This window comes from Callorhinus ursinus, unplaced genomic scaffold (assembly GCF_003265705.2).
Source record: "Callorhinus ursinus isolate GAN/ISIS: 27379988/994484 unplaced genomic scaffold, GSC_fseal_2.0 scaffold115, whole genome shotgun sequence".
NCBI lineage: Eukaryota > Metazoa > Chordata > Mammalia > Carnivora > Otariidae > Callorhinus > Callorhinus ursinus.
This window is the reverse complement of record NW_027397177.1, coordinates 586,659-608,439: the sequence shown is the minus strand read 5'-3', so window position 1 is coordinate 608,439 and position 21,781 is coordinate 586,659. Positions and strand designations below refer to the sequence as shown.

The window sequence follows — 21,781 nt, the reverse complement described above, 5'->3', positions numbered from 1 at the left end:
TAGAAAACCCAGAGATTTCCCATATACCCCCGGCCCCCACACGTGCACAGCCTCCTCCACTATCAACGTCCCCCACCAGAGTGTGACATTTGTCACAGTTAATGAATATACAACCTTCCTAACTTAGTGATTGCTGATATATTTCATCATCGTCACCCAGAGTCCAGAGTTAATATTAGGGCTCACTCTTGGTGTTGTGTATCCTATGGGTTTACACAAATGTACAATGACAGGTATGCCTCATTATAATATCATACAGAGTAGTTTCACTGTCCTAAAAGTCCTCCTGCTACCCCTGGCAACCACAGATCATTGTATTGTCTATGGTTTTGCCTTTTCCAGAATGTCCTATTGTTGGAATCATACAGTATGTAGCCTTTTCAGATTGGCTCCTTGCCCTTAGTACTATGCATTTAAGGTTCCTCCAGGCCCTTTCATGGCTTGGTAGATTATTCCTTTTTAGCGCTGAGTAATATTCCATTGTCTGGATGAATCCCAGTTTATCTGCCCATTCATTTCCGAGAGGATGTCTTGGTTGCTTCCACGTTCTGGCAATTATGAATAAAACTGCCTTACGCATCCATGTGCTGGTTTTTGTGTGGACATACATTTTCAGCTCCTTTGGGTAAATACCAAGGAGCCTGATCACTGGGTCATAGGGTAAGAGTGTGTTTAGTTTTGTAAGACACCACCATGCTGTCTTCCAAGGTGGCTGAAGCATTTTGCATTCCCACCAGCAATGAATGAGAGTTTCTGTTGCTCCGCACACATTTACTTTTTGAGGCGACATTTTTTTTAATTTTTTTTTTAGTGTAAAACGTCTTCTTTATAGAAACATAAAGAATAAAATGAAAGTCACTAGAGATTTCCCGACCCTTCACTTACTCAGCAAAATAAATGAGCATCTACCACAGGAGCCCTGTTCCAGGGCCAGGATACTCCGTGACCTGCCAGATCTGTCTTCACACAGGGACGGCTGGCTGTCCAAATGCCAATAAGTCCTTACTACAACATGTGGTGGAGGGAGCCTGAGATGGTGAGGAGGCCGGGAGGAAAGTAGGGAAGGGCCCAGCGGAGGACCCGCCAAGTCCCAGCAGGAGCCACTCTGCACAGCACAAAATGCATTTTACCTAATTGCAAGTTAAGCAAATAGGCCTCCCTGCTCCAGGCTTGTGCTGATTGATCCCAGGCCCCCCCAGCCACATGCTCCCCGCCAGGTGCATTGTGACTTTATACGGTGGCACAGCAGTCCCCGGATTTCAGCCAGCCCCCTTCTGAGAAGGCTTGGCAGCCAGTTTCCAAGATTTGGCCATGGGTAGATAATCCAACAGTGAATCCCCTTGTTCACAACTGGATTATCAACTCAGGCGAGTGCCCTGGCCCGCCGGACAAGCTGAGGCATCTGGGGGTATGATTTTATGTTTCTCTTCATCTTAATAATCTATAGGGTTTCCAAATCTCATTATTCTGTTTCATTTCTGAAGTGACAGGACTGTAGCATCCCATATTTTTGTTCAAAGAGCCTGGCTGGCTCAATTAGTAGAACGTGTGACTCTTGACCTTGGGATTGTGAGTTTGAGCCCCATGTGGGGTGTAGAGATTACTTAAAAATAAAATCTTAAAAAAAAACAAACCCAACAACGACAAAGAGAGTGAAGTCATTTAGAAGTAATGAGTTAAGTGGAAAAAATACCTTTTTTGGTATATTTTGTGGCGTCTGGGTGGCTCAAGTGGTTAGGAGACTGACGCTTGATTTTGGCTCTAGTCATGAGATCGAGCCCCGCCTCGGGCTCCGGCTGGGCGTGGAGCCTGCTTAAGATTCTCTCTCTCCCTCCCTCTGCCCTTCCCCTGCGCGCTAAAAAAAAAAAAAGCAGAAAAAATACCTTTGAATGTGCACTTCCTTGCAGGTACTTTTTTAATGGAAAGTCTTCATATTTAGACAGAGATAGAGAGGTATAGATGTAGATATTTATTAATAAAATGTTAATACTTTTAAAATCTCACTGATGAGTATGTGGGAAATGGGAACCCCCATTTACATATTTAGCATTTTAGCAGATACAGGTACATGAGAATTCCATTTAGTATTTTCTCACATAGCCGTAGACATTACATAGATATCTGTACACCTAGACGGATAGAGATATTGGCCACATAGAGAAGAGATACAGGCAGACATATGGATATATCTCTATATCTATAGGAAAACATTAAATGCAACCCCATATATGCATCAGCTACATTTAAAAATTACTAACGTTTTGTCGTATCTGCCTCACCTCTTTTTTCCCTTTGCTCAGGTGTTTTCCAGCATGGCCCAGACACATTTTATCCCTCAATACTCTGGGAGACAGTGAACGATAAGAATTTTAAAACATTACCCCAATCCCATCATCACATCTGACAGCATAATGAGCAATAGAACACAATTCCTTTCAATCATCTGACACCAGCTGGCTCTGGCTGCCCCCTGGGGGTTCCACAGGCGCCCCTCTGCCATGGGGTGGGAACTTTCTGGATCTCGCTCCGGGACCTGGTCCCACCTGCCAGCTCCTGAGCCGGGGTGGGGGGGTAGGGGGGCAACAGCGGTGAACACCGCCCCCGTGTGGCTCCTTCCGCCTGCGAGAGAAGGCGGGGGCGGGGGGACCTTGGCCCCACCAGGCACAAATACACTCCAGCAAACCTCTTCATAACCAAAAAGACATTCATTTTACTTTGGAAGAGTTTAGAAAGAAATACAAAACATTTCAACCAAACTGCTTTTTATGGTACTGATCTTTTATTTTTGAGGAAAATGGCCCATGTCTATTTATTACAACCCTCACTCAGCAAGGCACACCTCCAAGAGGGGCTCCCTGATGAACGGACTTCCCTCACTTCTCCAGCTGCACCCCGACAACACACCCGCGGTTCTTCTAGGTGGATCAAGGCTCTCTCTTTCTCCTTGATTTGGATTTCCATGCGCGTGTTTTAATGGCCTGTAATTTGTCTGCCCTGAGTCACAGTTTTTAAAGTGTATGATTCAGTGGTTGTTAGTATATTTTAAAAATTGTGCAACATCATAAATTATCTGGTTCCAGCACCTTTTCATCACCTCCCCAAAAAGCTCCGTACCCATCCGCAGTCTCTCCCCATTCTCCTCTCGCCCCTGCCCCTGGCAACCACTAACCTACTTTCTGTCTGTATAGCTTTGCTAATTCTGGACATTCAGTAAATGGAATCATATATATGTGGCTTTTCATGTCTGACTTTTTCCACTTCACATGTTTTCAAGGTTCATCCATGTTGTAGCATGAATCAGGACTTAATTCCTTTTCATAGCTGAAAAATATTCCATGGCGTGTATATACAACATTTTGTTTATCCATTTTCCATCTTTTGGCTATTGTGAAAAACGCTGCTAGGAACAATTGTGTACAAGTTTTTGCATGGGCATATGCTTTTCAGTTCTCTTGGGTATATCCACGTGTGTGGACTTGCTGAGTCTCATGGTTACCCTTATTTAACTTTTTGATCAACTGCCAGACTGGTTTCCACAGCAGCTTACATTCTCCTTAGCAATGTATGAAGGTCCTCATTTCTCCGTGTCCTTGGAGTACTTGTTATGGTATATCCTAGTGGGTATGAAGTCATATCTATCTCATTGTGGCTTTGATTTACATTTCCCTGATGGTCAGTGATGTTGAGCAACTTTTTATGTGCTTATTGCCCATTTTTATATCTTCTTTGGAGAAATTTTATTCAAGTCCTTTGCCTATTTTTAAATTGGGTTATTTGGCTTTTTATTGTTGGATTGTAAAAGTCCTTTACATATTCTGGATACCAGTCCCTCATCAGATATATAATTTGCAAGTATTTTCTCCCATCTTGTGTGGAGTTGTCTTTTCACTTTCTTTCTTTCTTTTTTTAGACAGGGGGAGGGGCAGAGGGAAAGGGTGAGAGAGAACCTCAAGCAGGCTCCATACCCAGCATTAAGCCTGATGCAGGGCTCGAACTCACAACCCTGAGATCATGACATGAGCTGAAATCAGGAGTCAGACACTGAGCCTACTGAACCACCCAGGTGCCTCTGTCTTTTCACTTTCTTGATGGTGTCCTTTGAAACACAAAATATTGAAATTCTGATGATATCCAATTTATCTATTTTCTTCTTCGGTTGCTTGTACTTTTGGTGTCAGTTATTTAGGAAACCATTGCCAAATTCAAGGTCATGGAGATTTATACTTATGTTTTCTTTGAACAGTTTTATAGTTTTAGTTCTTACCCTAGTTCTAAGTTCTTACTTTAGTTCTTATAGTTTATTTCTTACTAGTCCTGATCAGTTTAGAGTTAATTTTTGTATATGGTGTGAGATGGGAGGCGGGGTGCAACTTCACTCTTTTGCATGTGGATATATCCAGTTCATCCAGCATGATTGGTTGAAGAGTCTTCTTTTCCCCCACTGAATTGTCTGGCACCCTTATCAAAAATTTGATTAACCATAAATGTGAGGGTTTGTTTGTGGACTCTTGACTCTATTCCATTGATCTATGTATCTATCTTTATGCCAGTAATGCAGAGTCTTGATTATTGCAGCTCTGTAATAAGTTTTGACATCAGGGAGTATGAATCCTCCAACTTTGTTCTTCTATTTCAAGATTGTTTTGGTTATTCAGGGTCCCTTTAATTTCCATACGAATTTTAGGTCAGCTTGTCAATTTCCTCAACAAAGTCAGATTGCACTGGATCTGTAAATCAGTTTGGGGAGTATTGCCATTGTTATAATATAATGTCTTCTAATCCATGAATACAAAATGTCTGCCCATTTACTTATGTCTTCTTTAGTTTCTTCAACAATGTTTTGTACAAGAGGAAGAGCACTTCTTTGGTTAAATGTATTCCAATTATTTTATTATTTTCGTGCTATTGTACATGGAACTGTTTTCTTACTTTCATGTTCATATTGCTCACTGCTAGTGAGCAGACATAGAATTGATTTTTTGTATATTGATCTTATATCCTGCAACCTTGCTGAACTAGTTTATTAGCTCTAATTGTTTTTTAAATTCCTGAGGATTTTCTATGTATGAGATCCTGTTATTTGCAAATAGTTTCACTTTTCCTTTTCTAATCTGTCTTGTATGTCATTTTCTTTCTTTCTTTTTTAAGATTTTATTTTTTAAGTAATCTCTACACCCAACGTGGGGCTCAAAATCACAACCCCAAAGATCAAGAGTCACATGCTGTACCGATTGAGCCAGCCAGGCGCCCCTCATTTTCTTTCTTAATTGTCCTGACTAAAACCTCCAGTACAATTTTGGATAGAGCAGCAAAAGGGAACATCCTTGTCTTGTTCCTGATCATCGGTGGGGGTGGTTTCAGTCTTATGATGTAAGCTGTGAAGTTTTTTGTTAGATGCCCCTTATCAGGTTGAGGAAGTTCCCTTAGAGTCCTAGTTTGTTTGTTTTTAATATAAAAGTTGGCTGGATTCTGTCAAATGCTTTTTTTCCTGCATCTATTGAGATGGTCATGCATTATTTTCAGTCCTTTATTCCATTAATATGGTTATTGCATTGGCTGATTATTGGACCAACATTCCTGATAGAAATACTACTTGGTCATGGTATATAATCCTTTTTAGAGGTTGCTGGATTTGATTTACTAGTTTTTGTTGAAGATTTTGATATCTATATTCATAGGGGATATTGGCTTGTAGTTTTCTTGTGATGCTTTTGTCTGGTTTTGCAATCAGGGTAATTCTGACCTCTTAGAATAAGTTGGGAGGTGTCCCCCCCCCCTTCAATTTTTTGGGAGAGTTTGGAAAGGATTGGTAGTAAACTTTCTTTAAATATTCGGTAGTAGTCACCAGCTTTGCCATCTGGCCCTAGGCCTTTCCTATGGAAAGTGTTTGAATACCAGGTGAATCTCTCTATTTGTAAATGCACTCAGAATTTCTATTATTTCTTGAATCAGTTTCAGTAGTTTCTATCGTTCTAGAAATGTGTCTCTTTCATCTAAGTTATCTAATATGTTGGCATATATACTCGTTTCTTATTGCATTGAAACAAATGATCACAAATTTACTGGCTTAAAATAACACAAATTTAATATCATAGAGCTCCTGAGGTTAGATATCTGAAATGAATTTCGTTGAGTTAAAATTAAGGTGTCAGCAAGGCTATATACCTTCTGAAGGCTCCAGGGTACAATCTGTTTGTTCCCTTGCCTTTGCCAGCAGTGTAGTATCTGCAAATCCCTAACTCGAACCCTTCAGCCTCTCTCTTTCTCTTACAAGGATCCATGAGATTGCATTGGCCCACCCAGATCACCAAATTCAGATCTTCCATATCAAGAACCTTAACTTGGTCATATCTTCAAAATCTTATTTTCCATGTAAGGCAACATATTCAGGGGCCACAGAGGTTAAGGCATTGATGTTTTAGGGGGACCATTATTCTGCCCACCATAGCATTCAAGTGTTCATAGTATTCCTTCCTGGTCTTTTTTATTTCTGTAACATTGGTAGTAATCGCCTTTCATTCTTGATTTTAGTAATTTGTGTCTTCCCTTTTTTCTTGATCAGTCTAGCAAAAGATGATCAACTTTGTTGACCTCTTAAAAAAACCAACTTTTGGTTTTGTTGATTTCTTTACTGTTTTTCTATTCACATATATATATTTTATTATTATGTTATGTTAATCACCATACATTACATCATTAGTTTTTGATGTAGTGTTCCATGATTCATTGTTTGCATATAACACCCAGTGCTCCATGCAGAACGTGCCCTCTTTAATACCCATCACCAGGCTAACCCATCCCCCCACCCCCTCCCCTCTAGAACCCTCAGTTTGTTTCTCAGAGTCCATCGTCTCTCATGGTTCGTCTCCCCCTCCGATTTCTCCTCCCTTCATTCTTCCCCTCCTGCTATCTTCTTCTTCTTTTATTTTTTTTAACATATAATGTATTATTTGTTTCAGAGGTACAGGTCTGTGATTCAACAGTCTTACACAATTCACAGTGCTCACCATAGCACATACCCTCCCCAATGTCTATCACCCAGCCACCCCATCCCTCCCACCCCCCACCACTCCAGCAACCCTGAGTTTGTTTCCTGAGATTAAGAATTCCTCATATCAGGGCACGTTCTGCGTGGAGCACTGGGTGTTATGCACAAACAATGAATCATGGAACACTACATCACAAACTAATGATGTAATGTATGGTGATTAACATAACAATAAAAAAATTTAAAGAAGAATTCCTCATATCAGTGAGGTCATATGATACATGTCTTTCTCTGATTGACTTATTTCGCTCAGCATAATACCCTCCAGTTCCATCCATGTCGTTGCAAATGACAAGATTTCATTCCTTTTGATGGCTGCATAATATTCCATTGTATATATATACCACATCTTCTTTATCCATTCATCTGTCGATGGACATCTTCACTCTTTCCACAGTTTGGCTATTGTGGACATTGCTGCTATAAACATCGGGGTGCACGTACCCCTTCGGATCCCTACATTTGTATCTTTGGGGTAAATACCCAGTAGTGCAATTGCTGGGTCATAGGGCAGCTCTATTTTCAACTTTTTGAGGAACCTCCATAGTGTTTTCCAGAGTGGCTGCACCAGCTTGCATTCCCACCAACAGTGTAGGAGGGTTCCCCTTTCTCCACATCCCCGCCAACATCTGTTGTTTCCTGACTTGTTAATTTTAGCCATTCTGACCGGTGTGAGGTGGTATCTCATGGAGGTTTTGATTTGGATTTCCCTGATGCCGAGCGATGTTGAGCACTTTTTCATGTGTCTGTTGGCCATTTGGATGTCTTCTTTGGAAAAATGTCTGTTCGTGTCTTCTGCCCATTTCTTGATTGGATCATTTGTTCTTTGGGTGTTGAGTTTAATAAGTTCTTTATAGATTTTGGATACTAGCCCTTTATCTGATATATCATTTGCAAATATCTTCTCCCATTCTGTCGATTGTCTTTTGGTTTTGTTGACTGTTTCTTTTGCTGTGCAAAAGCTTTTTATCTTGATGAAGTCCCAATTATTTATTTTTGCCCTTGCTTCCCTTGCCTTTGGCAATGTTTCTAGGAAGAAGTTGCTGCAGCTGAGGTCGAAGAGGTTGCTGCTTGTCTTCTCCTTTAGGATTTTGATGGACTCCTGTCTCACATTGAGGTCTTTCAACCATTTTGAGTCTATTTTTGGGTGTGGTGTAAGGAAATGGTCCCGTTTCATTCTTCTGCATGTGGCTGTCCAATTTTCCCAACACCATTTGTTGAAGAGACTGTCTTTTTTCCATTGGACATTCTTTCCTGCTTTGTCGAAGATGAGTTGACCATAGAGTTGAGGGTCCATTTCCGGGCTCTCGATTCTGTTCCATTGATCTATGTGTCTGTTTTTGTACCAGTACCATACTGTCTTGGTGATTACAGCTTTGTAATAGAGCTTGAGGTCTGGAATTGTGATGCTGCCAGCTTTGCTTTTCTTTTTCAATGTGCCTCTGGCTATTTGGGGTCTTTTCTGGTTCCATACAAATTTTAGGACTATTTGTTCCATTTCTTTGAAAAAACTGAATGGTATTTTGATAGGGATTGCACGGAATGTGTAGATTGCCCTAGGTAGCATTGACATCTTCACAATATTTGTTCTTCCGGTCCATGAGCATGGAACATTTTTCCATTTCTTTGTGTCTTCCTCAGTTTCTTTCATGAGTAATTTACAGTTTTCTGAATACAGATTCTTTGCCTCTTTGGTTAGATTTATTCCTAGGTATCTTATGGTTTTGGGTGCAATTGTAAATGGGATCGACTCCTTAATTTCTCTTTCTTCTGTCTTGTTGTTGGTGTATAGGAATGCCACTGATTTCTGTGCATTGATTTTATATCCTGCCACTTTACTGAATTCCTGTATGAGTTCTAGCAGTTTTGGGGTGGAGTCTTTTGGGTTTTCCACATAAAGTATCATATCATCTGCAAAGAGTGAGAATTTGAGCTTCTTCTTTGCCGATTTGGATGCCTTTGATTTCTTTTTGTTGTCTGATTCCTGTGGCTAGGACTTCTAATACTATGTTGAATAGCAGTGGTGATAGTGGACATGGCTGCCACATTCCTGACCTTAGGGGGAAAGCTCTCAGTTTTTCCCCATTGAGAATGATATTCGCTGTGGGTTTTTCATAGATGGCTTTTATGATATTGAGGTATGTACCCTCTATCCCTATACTCTGAAGAGTTTTGATCAAGAAAGGTTGCTGTACTTTGTCAAATGCTTTTTCTGCATCTATTGAGAGGATGATAGGGTTCTTGTTCTTTCTTTTATTAATGTATTGTATCACATTGATTGATTTGCGGATGTTGAACCAAACTTGCAGCCCAGGGATAAATCCCACTTGGTCGTGGGGAATAATCCTTTCAATGTACTGTTGGATCCTATTGGCTAGTATTTTGGTGAGAATTTTTGCATCCATGTTCATCAAGGATATTGGTCTGTAATTCTCCTTTTTGATGGGGTCTTTGTCTGGTTTTGGGATCAAGGTAATGATGGCCTCATAAAATGAGTTTGGAAGTTTTCCTTTCATATCTATTTTTTAGAACAGTTTTAGAAGAATAGGTATTAATTCTTCTTTAAATATTTGGCAGAATTCCCCTGGGAAGCCATCTGGCCCTGGGCTCTTGTTTGCTGGGAGATTTTTGATGACTGCTTCAATTTCCTTAGTGGTTATAGGTCTGTTCAGGTTTTCTATTTCTTCCTGTTCAGTTTTGGTAGTTGGTACATCTCTAGGAATGCATCCATTTCTTCCAGATTATCTAATTTGCTGGCATTGAGTTGCTCATAATATGTTCTTATAATTGTTTGTATTTCTTTGGTGTTGGTTGTGATCTCTCCTTTTTCATTCATGATTTTATTTATTTGGGTCCTTTCTGTTTTTCTATTCTTTTTAATGTATTTTCATTCTAATCTTTATTATTTTCTTCCTTTGGCTTGCATTAGGTTTAGTTTGCCCTTTCTTTCCCAGTTTCTTAAGGTGGAAATTTAGATTATTGATTTGAAAACTTTCTTCCTTCCTAATACAAGTGCTTAGAGCTTTACATTTCTCTCTGAGCACTATTTTAGCTGCATCATGTAAGCATTTGTATGTTGTATTTTTATTTTCATACATTTCAAAGTATTTTCTAATTTCTTTTGTGATTTCTTCTTTGATCCAATGTTTATTTAGTTCGATGTTTAATTTCCACATGCTTGTGAATTCCCCCAATTTCCTTCTGATTATTGACTTCTAAATTTTATTCCATTGTGGTTGCAGAAGATAATTTGTGTGATTTCAATCTTTTAAAATTTATTGAAGCCTGTCCTATGGCCTTATAGAGGATCTATCCTGGAGAATGTTCCCTGTGAACTTGAGAAGAATGTAATCACCTCTTTAAAGTTTCCTTCTCCAGGGCCACCTGGCTGGCTCAGTTGGAAAAAGCCTGCGACTCTTGATCTCAGGGTCATGAGTTCAAGCCCCACGTTGGGTGTAGAGATGACTTAAATAAATAAAACTTAAAAAAAATAAAATAAATGTCCCATCTCCAAATAAAGTCACATTCAGAGGTATTGGGGGTTAGGACATATGACTTTTCAGAGGACACAACTCAGCCTGTAACCATGTGTAATTTATCTCATATGCCCACAACACCTGGCACAACATGTTCAAATTCAGGCATATACTGAAAGCGTGTGGGAGGTAAGGATCACGATGTTCTGCCCGGAATCTTGACTGGTGAACATGTTCTGAAACATAGCATGTCCTGTGTCTATCTCACCATTAGAGGGCAGTGAGTGCCCACGAACGCAGAGCCCAGGACCTTCCAGGTGGTGGTGGCATCCTGAACCGCGCCCTCACCAAGTGAAGGCCAGGATGTTCTGCGTTTTCCTCTCTCTTCACCGTGCCCTGTTGACCCAGCATGACTAGGATGGGCCCGAGCTCCTCTCGTCCTCAGTGAGGGAAGAAAACCATTTGTCCCCAGGCCCCTTCTGTGTAAGATCACCTTCTGCACACACATCCTACAGGACGGTCACCATGTCTTAGAGCTGGATTGCAGGGACCCGAGACTCAGGACGGATTCTAGAAGGATTCAGAGAAGTCAGTGAATTCAAGTGATGATATTACTGACTAGTAATCTCCAGCAGTAGGACAGGGAAAGGGGACTCTCTCACTTTTCTTGAACCTCTTGTTCCAACTCTCTGGTGCCCCCAGGCAGCCTTCCTCTCTAATCAAGTCTCCTGGGTACCACCTCTCTCTCAATAACTACACTGTCCAAATCGTGGAGCCCTTAACTAGCTGTCTGCTTGCAGTCAAGGGCCATTGCCCAGTGATGACTTGGGAGCTGGGTGAAGTTGCATCTAATCCCTGTTTCCACCCTGGGCTCTCAGGGGAGCACACATCTCTCATAAGATAAGAGAGTATCTGGCTGATTTTTACTTTCAGTGTCTGGGATTAAAGGTCTCCACAGCCCCTTGATCTGGCTGGCCTCTGCCTGGTGAGCTGGTGAACCAGTGGCTGCTGATGGAGCCCCGGCCCAAGTAAGCCCACAGGTCACCTCATCTGTCCCCCAGGCAACCAAGTGTGTTGGGAGTGTGAGGAAAATTAAATGGAACCATGGAGCTAAAAGGACCCAGGGTCACTGCCAAACCCCTTCCAAGTGTAAAAAAAAAAAATCTAAAATGTTCACATTCATAAAAGCAGGATTTTTTCAAACTTCTGAAAGCATCCCCTCCTTGCACCCATGTTCACGGTAGCAATATTCACAACAGCCAAAAGGTAGAAGGGAAGCAAGCCAACTGTCCACCAGCAGAGGAATGGATAGACAAGTGTGGTCTCTCCATACACTGGAACAGTATTCCGCCTTAAAAAGGAAGGAAATTCTGACACGGGCTACAACGAGGATGGACCTTGAGGACCTTATGCTCAGTGAAGCGAGCCAGACAGAAAAAGGACAAATACTGTAGGATTCTATCTTTATGAGGTGCCGTAGAGGAGTCAAATTCCTAGAGCCAGGAAGTAGGAGGGTGGCTGCCAGTGTCTCTCGGGTGGTGGGTGTGATGCTCCTCCAATGGGAGGATGGAGAGTGAGTACTTCATGGGACAGAGTTTCAGTTTTGCAAGATGAAAGAGCTCTGGAGATGGATGCTCAGTGTGAATGTACTTACCACCACTGAATTGTACACTTAAAAATGGTTAAAATGATAAGTTTTATGTTACGTATTGTTTTACCATAGTCAGAAGACAACAGTACACAGAAAGTACCCCTCTTAAGACGGTGCTGCATCAGGAAGGGACCAGGAGACCGAGGGGCTGACGTTGTCCCAGCTTGGAAAGATGCTCTACAGGCCTGGGGAAGGCAGATGACCAGAAGCAGAGGTCCCAAGATTTATGCACACCATACCCACCGCACAAGAGTCTTCTCACCTCCAGTCCAGAACCTTCCACAGATGAGGGGTGAAGACTTGTCTGGAGCCCATCTAGGGTGCCCTCCATGCTTCCATGGTGTGCACATGCCTTCCTTCTGCAAGTTAGGCTCGCCCGCCCCCTGCCCCTCTCAGCCTGGCACCTGCTCTGCCCCCTACCCCATCAAAGACTCTGCAGCTGACATGGGCTCTAGCCCTGACCAAGTGTGAAACTCCAGCCCAGAGCACATCATCCGTGTCCCACCCCTGAGTGGAGGCAAAGTCTGGATAGCATTCAGGGTAACCACAGATGTGTCTTTATTTTCACTAACCTCGAACTAAGACCTAGCAGTTCTTCCATCTATGAATGTGGGCAACTGATGACCACTTTTAGGGGTTCTACAGGGCTCACCAAGCTACTTAAGGGGTTCATGCCCCGCCCCCTACCCCCAGAGGTTGAGAACTGCTTTGTCCTATAGCATTTGCAGGGAACCAGGAGGCTGGAAAAGGAATGAGACTCCCAAGAGCCCGGGTTGGGAGGTCAGCTGCGTGCTCACCCTCGTAGTGACATTCGGTAGGATGGCAAACCCCAGGGAGGGGGCTCCTGCCTGCCAGGTGGGACGGTGTTCCCGGTTGGAGAGCCCCCTCCTCCTAGACTCCTCACTTAGACCAGGGGGCCAGGGAGAGGTGGCAGGAACGGGAGCAGGTGTGATGACTCCTCTGTATGGAGTTTGTCTGCAAGGGTAATTTGCCAGGCACAGGAGCAGGCGGTGCCCCTCAGTCCAGGGAACCTCCGCTGGTTGCTCAGGACCCCCAGTGGCTGCACAGGGAGTCTGGGACTCTCAGCCCTTGCCCAGCTGCAGGGGGGAAAGCAGGGGTAAAGAAACAGGTGAGCAGGGAAGAGACGTGGCCCCTTCTTTGGCCGGTTCTCCTGGCCAGCCCCAGAGGGTCACGGCCAGACACCAGGGTGCTCCCACCCCAGTAGGGGCTCCGAGGTCACAAGCCCCTACATGCACTATATCTTTAGAAGCAAAATAGAAGTGGCTGCCAGACCAAAGCCATCCCTTTTGGACCCTCCTCCGCTGCGCCCCAGTGTCACCTGGCCTGGAGAAAACAGGAAAACAGCCATGCCCTTGTTGGGAGGTGCTTCTGCCAAGCCCTGGCCAGTGGGTGTGACATTCAGGCTCTCAGATGTTAGATCAGGGTGCAGGAGGCTGTGTGCCCCAGGGGTGTGCCAGGGCCTCATGAATGCCACCTGGGGCCCCCCTCACATACCTGGGAGTCCTTGTGTGCTGGGAGCTTGCTGGCACCCACCTGTGTGGCTCTGGGGGTCGGCCTAGGCAGCTCCGTGGGTACCTGCAGCTGCCCCTACACACTGCCATCTTGTTTGGTCTCAGGCAGTCAACCTGCTGTCTCTACTTTACAGGTGAGGTGGTATCTGCTGTTCTAGGCACGAGAAGGCTGGGATGAGCCTTACGGAGAAAATACGTGTTAGATAAGCCTCATTCAAGCCTAAGTTAGCCCTGTTGGCTGTGAGTTTGATGTTAAAGAGTTAACAATATATTCAATACAGTGTCTTTAACACAAATACGTGTATATGATACACTGAGAGTGCATGAAGTGTTGCGACTGGTGGCTCACAGGAGGGCTGTACCCCTGGGAGCAGCGGTTCACGCTATTTGCAGGTTAAAGGTTTGGATAAGTCAGTCCCAAACAAGGTTGGGTTCCTGGAGCGCCGTGGCCTCATCCCCCCCGAGCATGGCCCTCCCGGACCCCCGAACTCCCAGGAGCCCCAAGTGACAGAGTGGACGCCGCAGCGGGTCTGTGCCCCAGTTCACCAGCTAGCTGGGGAGGATGTGACATCTTTCTTCTCCCCAGATTAAAAGACAATCCCATTTCAACAAAAGCTGAGCATTGCTGACAACCGTGACCACCACAAACATTTTCATGTGATAAATGCTCCTTCTAGATGAATTTAACTTTCCACACAGTTTGGAGAGCATGTGAGAGTTGACCCTGGGACAGATGGTGGGTGGGGCTGCCAAGAGCTGTCTCAGGAGGTCTGCGGGGTCAGAGGCACACACAAGGGTCAGACTGAGGGGGTCAGGCAGACGCAGGAGCGGGGGCTTTCTGGGCTCCTTGTCAGTGGAGGGCCTGGGCACTCCTGGATGACCTATTTCTAGGCGGTTACAGAGGGATTGAAATGCTGAGAACCCCCCAAATTATTCATCTAGGCATCTGTTTCTGATGTCACTATCCTTCAATTCAGAATCAAATCTCCCAAGGCCTCCGTGAGCAGGACAGGAGGCCCCCTCCACTAGCCCTGCAAATAAACACCAGGGTGAAGGACTCAGGGATTGGTCCCTGCTCCCTCGAGTCAGCTGGACGTCTCCATCTGGGAGCTACGTGGCAAAAAGGGGTTAGGGGTCCCCTTTCCTTGCCTAAACTTCCCCACTGTTGAACTTCACCCAATTCGCACATATTTAACTGCCCTCTTGCACATGAAAGCATTTCAGCTCTATGGATGATACTCTTGGTCCCGTACCTCCGTCCTGACATTCAAGGGCAGTGCCCCAAGCCCACAATGCTATGTGATTTCTGCCTCTGGTTGCATGTTTCTGTACGATAAATGCCTTCTCATGACCAGACGCACGGGGCAGCCCAGGTGCTCACACACAGCAGGCCAGACCTCGCGGAACCCCACCACCGAGGCACCCACAAGTGCAAAGACAGGCTTTTGATCCATGGCGGGTGCCCGCCCACCTGCCCGCCTGCTGAGGGGCTGGGAAATGCCGAGTGGACGTTCCCAGAGACGCTGCCATCCTGCCGGCCCCCCGAGCTGGTTCCAGGGCCACTGAAGGCCATTTGCAACATGAAAGGGTGGTGACGGGGCCACACACCATCACCCTCGGGGACCCTGGGCAGAGGCGGGCAGGCAGCCCAGCGGCAGGAACAAGTACATGAAACAAGAACGGCATTGAACTTGACACAGATCTCGGTGATAAAAAGGCAGCTGGAACAATGGGGGGAAAGCCAGAACCAGGGGGTGCAAGAAAAATCTATCAGGGCTCCTAATCCAGCGCTTTCCTGAAGGGAAAAAAGAAAAGCAATAAAAACAAACTCTAGTTCACGGCGGCAACAATGAAACAATCCCACTTCTCTTAAAGGCTCCATTTTATTGGCCTCCAGAGGTTCTGTGTTTCTACAGATTAGCCTTCCCCTGGGAAATGAGGAAAACAAGAAGAAACCGCAAATATTAGTTCTCCTCGCATGAAGTCATTCTTTTGAGCAGGTTTCCTCAAGAGTTCTATGCGGTACAACTTGTGAGCCTGTGTCCCAGGCCCTCTCAACTCAAGTGGGGGGAAAAGACTTAGAACATATCTTTGAATTCCAGCAAGACAAAACAGGAACGGCCCCAAGCCGCGCTTCCTTCTGAGGCATTGCAGGAGTGAGCTCCTGGGGCCCAGCCTGCAAGAATGGGACCCGGAGCGCCCGGCCCGGCCCAGCAGCGGAGGGACCAGCTGGGCCAGCAGGACAAATGCTGATTTTTACTCCTGATTAGTAATTGTGCGCGAGAGATGTTTTCAGCTGAAATAATATACAAGAGTTTCCCCAGAGAAAATATACACGCTCATTTTTTGGAACCACTTAACACAACCCAGTAGCAAGCAAACGAACGTACATTTGGAACAACATAACACATTTCTTGACCTGGAAGAAACTGCCTGGTACAAATTGATGTCATCACAATAGAGATTAATGGGCCCGTTTTATTAGCCTCACAGGCCGCAGGTGAATGGTGAACTATTGTTATTCAACTGGTTAATATTATTTTTACATAAATCAAGGTAACGCCTAACAACATCTTAAGTCTTTAAATCAACCCGCCTTTTCCTATTTGGAACATGAAGTTGGGCCATTGCCAAGAGCGCCGGGAAACGGAGGGCTGAAAGTGGCATTTCAATAAGGAATGTACCCATTCACGACAGGATGCTGGGCTCACGGCTCACAGCCACTTGCCAATATTACAAGCGAGTCTTGGGAGAATTTCACAGTCAGGCTGACAGTGGCCTATGACTGTTGGAGGTCGTAAGTGACTCATGCGATTATATTGGGAGAAAGCAGGGGTCATGTGTGGGTGTACCAGCTTGCGGGGGCTGCCGGGACCAAGTACCAGAGGCTGCGGGGCTTGAACAACAGAAACAAAATCTGTCTCACGACTGGAGGCTGGAAGTCCCAGATCAAGATGGCGGCAGGCTGGTTTCTCTGGAGGCCTCTCTCCCTGGCTTGTGATGGCCGTCGCTCTCGCGTGTCCCCTCACAATGATCTTTCCCCTGTGTGTCTGTGTCCTGATCTCTTCTTATGAGGACCCCGGTCAGATTGGATTAGGGCCCACCCATATGACCTCATTTTAACTTAACCACATCTTTGAAGACCCTGTGTCCAAATACAGTCACGTTATGAGGTACTGAGAATTATGTCAACACATGGGTTTGGGGGCACAATTCAACCCATAGCAAGGGGACACCGAAAAACTTGGCCATCTTTTGGCTGTCGTAGAAGGGAATGGAAAGGAAAAAAGGAATAGATAACACCCAGTTCCCTGCTGTTGTTTCCACTAAGGCTTATTTGGCGTGGCCAGGCTTGGCTGGACAGATGAGGAGCATGGGGGAGGGAGGTCTGCCTCCAAGCCCCCACAGAGGCCCTCTAACACCAGCCAAATGAGCTGGACCTGGGCTGTGTATGGTTTTATGCTTGTGGTATTTTTGAAGAGACAGAGGAGGTGGCCAGAGGCATGAGGCCAGCCCCACGTGCGGCAGGGGAGGGGGATGGCCTGCTGTAACACACAAAGACAGCAACGTGCTCTCCCCGACCCCTGCTGCTCAGAGCTCCCAGCCCAGGACCCAGAACAGAGCAGGAGCTCCAAGTGCCCTTTGAAAACTGAACAGAGATGGTTGGCAACTTCTGGAGATGTTTTCTCATACCAGTCAAAACTTTTTGTCTTTACTTTTTATTTTCAGCAAACCAATAATGCTTCCTCATTCAAAGGGGCTTTGCTCTTTCTGGAACTGACACTAGGATCTGACTCTCTCTGCACTGCCCCCATGGATCCCAAAGAAAGACATGTAGGACTGGCTGCCAACCCCAACCTCCTTCGGGTGAGGGTATCTGCTTTGGCAAATCTCAGGAACAACACTGATTTTGCCATGAAGAACTTTCATGATTTCCAAGTCTAAGAGCTTCAGACTGGAAGGAAATCAAGACAAGTCGATCAAATGTGATCAGAGACTACCCCGGCTTGACAATGCATCACCAGAAATAAGAGAACCCCTAGAGTTTTTGGTCCACACAGGCATATAGTTAACAAAGACCAAGGCATGCAGGAGCACATCAAACTTCAAAACTTTTGTTCATCAAAGGACACATTCAACACGTGTAAAGGAATAAGAGAAAATATTTACAAACATCTAATAAAGAGTTAATACCAGACTATATTAAGAACCCCTACAACTCAACAACAAAAAAATCAAATAGCCCAGCTAAAAAATAGGTAAAGGACTTGAGTAGACATTTCTCTAAAGATGATATGCAAATGGCCAACAAACATATGAAGAGATGCTCAACATCACTAACCATCAGAGAAGTACAAATCAAAACCACAAGGAGACATTACAATACCCATTAGGATGGCTACTCTGAAAAACCAGAAAATAACAAGGGTTGGCAAAAATACGGAGAAATTGGGACTTTTGTGCATTGCTGGTGGGAATGTACAGCAGTGTAGCTGCTATAGAAAACAGAACTAGAGCCATCATATGGTCCAGCGATCCTACTTCTCATTATATCCCCAGAAGAACTGAAAGCACATTCTTCGCGATATCTGTACACTCACATTCATAGCTGCATTTCTCCACAATAGCCAAGAACTGGAAACAGTCCAAGCATCCACAGATAGAGGAATGGATGAGAAAACTGAAGTGAATCCACACAATGGAACATTAGTCAGCCTTAAAAAGGCAGAAAATTCTGGCACATATTCCAGCATGGATGACCCTGAATATAAAGATCAGGCTCAGTGAAATAAGCCAGGCATAAAAGGACGCATACTGTATGATTCCATTTATCTGAGGTTCCTAGAGTCAAACTCATGGAGACAGAAATGTTGCCAGGGACTGTGGGAGGGGGATTGGGGAGTTATTGTTTTATGGGGATAGAGTCTCAGTTCTACAAGATGAAAAAGTCCTGAAGCTCTGTTGCACAACAATGTAAGTATACTTAACACTACTGAACTGTACACTTAAAATGATTAAGATGACAAATGTTATTACTTTGTTTTTTACCACACACACACACACACACATACACACACACACACGCAATCAAACCATGGTGATCATGCCCCAATCCATTCTGATGCCTCCCTGGTATCTGAGCAATGTCTGGAATAGCAACGCAGCTCCTTCCTACTTTCAGGTAAAATGACAATACCAACTTCTCCCAAATGATATCACATTCCTCCAGGAATGCAGAAAAAGTCAACAAAAGTTTTCATCCCAAAGACCGCTGTGAATGAGGTGGCCATCTGATGCTTTGGGAGAGACTCCCTTTCAATGGCAGCTCATGGTGTGACCAGGGATCGCTGCTAACTCAAACCCACGGAGTGCCCCATGCCCAACACATTACCCCCCCCGCCCACGTCCTCCCCAACCGCTGCGGGTCAGTCATCCCGGATGTGGCTCCGGCGAGCTTTCCATCAAGATACTGCTAACACTGCCTGTGACAAATGGAAGGATGGTCCCGGGGCAGGGGAGGGAGGAGATGTGTTGTTTGCACCCTCTGCCCATCTCAGCACGGAAAGCAGGGAAGAGAAAAGAAGGCAACGGCAATAAGAAATTGCGTTTCAAAAAAAATAAGAAAAAGAAATTTTGCTTGAGCAAACACCTAGGTAAGCTGCAAGTGCTAACCTTCTAGGCTGAACACACACCCCCTCCTTGTCTTGTTAAATGGTGTTGTCCAACTTAGACCAGAATGCAAAGGGACAGAAAGAGGGACACAATTGTTTAGAATTTAGACCTTGGACGCCTTCCCGTTGTCCATTCTGTGGCCACGAGGCTGGCCACCTGGCTGTGGAGAAATTGGCTCAGGCTGTAACCAGAGATGTGTCTTTTTTTTTTTTTCCCCTGCTACCCTACATTATTTTCCCTTATAAGAGGGGAAAGGTATCATGAAAATAATTGTAAAAGATACAGGAAAGGAGCTCCGAGCTCGGCACAGAGTCTGCTTGAGACTCTCTCCCTCTCCCTCTGCCCCCCTCTCTCTAAAATAAATAAATAAAAGTCTTTTTAAAAATCTATTAGCGGTGGTGGGATTGGCTGGATTAAAAACCATGGCGTGGATACCAGTGGAGTCTGCAGTAGAAGAGTTGATGCCCAGGCTGTTGCCAGTGGAGCCCTGCGACTTGACAGAAAGTTTTGATCCCTCCGTACCCCCGAGGACGCCTCAGGAATACCTGAGGCGGGTCCAGATCGAAGCAGCTCAATGTCCAGATGTTGTGGTAGCTCAGATTGACCCAAAGAAGTTGAAAAGGAAGCAAAGTGTGAATGTTTCTCTTTCAGGATGCCAACCTGCTCCTGAAGGATATTCTCCCACACTTCAGTGGCAACAACAAGTGGCACAGTTTTCATCTGTTCGACAGAGTGTGATCAGACATAGAAGTCACTGGAAATCACAACAGTTAGACAGTAACGTGACCATGCCAAAATCTGAGGATGAAGAAGGCTGGAAAAAATTTTGTCTGGATGAAAGGTTATGTGCTGAAGGAGCTGTTGGACCAGCTACAAGTGAAGGTCCTGGAATCGATTATGTGCAAATTGGTTTTCCTCCCTTGCTTAGTATTGTTAGCAGAATGAATCAGGCAACGGTAACTAGTGTCTTGGAATATCTGAGTAATTGGTTTGGAGAAAGAGACTTTACTCCAGAATTGGGAAGGTGGCTTTATGCTTTATTGGCTTGTCTTGAAAAACCTTTATTACCTGAGGCTTATTCACTGATTCGGCAGCTTGCAAGAAGGTGCTCTGAAGTAAGGCTCTTAGTGGACAGCAAAGATGATGAGCGGGTTCCTGCTTTGAATTTATTAATCTGCCTGGTTAGCAGGTATTTTGACCAACGTGATTTAGCTGATGAACCATCTTGATGTAGCTGGCTTCTCAGGGGTAGAAGATACTTGTGATGAAGGCAGTCTGAGGATGTACAGGGGCAACTTAAGTGAGAATTGAATTACATCTTCAACATTATTTGAAGGGTCTTCATCTTAACCTGTGCATCCGAAGTTAACATTTAGAAGATATATTGTATTGATTTGAATATCTGAAGTATTCTTTGGCAAATCCCAACCAGCCAGTTTTTGATGAACAGTTAAAACAGTTTTCTGTAATTACATGTTTTTAAAACAAACTGAGTGCCATTTATTGATGAAGCATTCTGTACAGAAACTGTATGATGAAATTTTACAGAGATCCTTGGTGCTTTTTCATTCTTTCTTTACATATACACATAAACTTTTATTGAAAATGAAAATAAAAAAATAAATAAAAATCTATTAGCATATAGTTGGGCATCGCATCCTTTCATTACTTTAAAATTTCTGCTGTATCTTGCCTGCCATCAGCCCCTACTTTTCAACATGGTGGTGAGGATCCTAGGTCATGTCAAACGTCAGCGAGAGGGTGTGAGTGTCAGAAAGGGACAAGCAGGTGGACTTGTGTGGGGGTCCTGGGATCGAGCCCCCCATTGGGCTCCCTGCTCAGCCGGGAGCCTGCTTCTCCCTCTCCGTTTGCCTGCCGCTCTGCCTACTTGTGCTCTCTCTCTGTCAAAAATAAATAAATAAAATCTTTAAAAAATAGTAATAAAATTTTGGGTGCCTGGGTGGCTCAGTTCTGTTAAGCACATGCCTTCGGCTCAGGTCATGATCACAGGGTCCTGGGATCGAGCCCTGCATCAGGCTCCCTGCTCAGTGGGGAACCTGCGTCTCCCTCTCCCTCTGCCCCTAACCCCACTTGTGCGCTCTCTCTCAAATAAATGAATAAAATCTTTTAAAAAAATAAAATAAATTAAAAATAATAAAACTTCACTGGAAACATAAAGACCCTAGTAATATTAAAAAAATAGCAAGACTCAATATTATAATCATGTTTGTTCTGCACAAATTACTCCTAATTTCGAAGCAACTGTCATCAAAACCCTTGGGTGCTTGGGGTGGCTCAGTTGGTTAAGCGTCTGCCTTCGGCTTGGGTCATGGTCCCAGGGTGCTGGGATCAAGTCCCATATTGGGCTCCCTGCTTAGCGGGGAGGCTGCTTCTCCCTCTC

The 21,781-nt window shown here is 44.5% G+C and overlaps 1 pseudogene; it reads left to right on the top strand.

Moving 5' to 3' along the window:
• The first annotated feature begins 19,775 nt into the window (after positions 1-19,775).
• LOC112813084 (gem-associated protein 2 pseudogene) lies at positions 19,776-20,974 on the top strand (annotated as a pseudogene).
• The last annotated feature ends 807 nt before the right edge of the window (positions 20,975-21,781 follow it).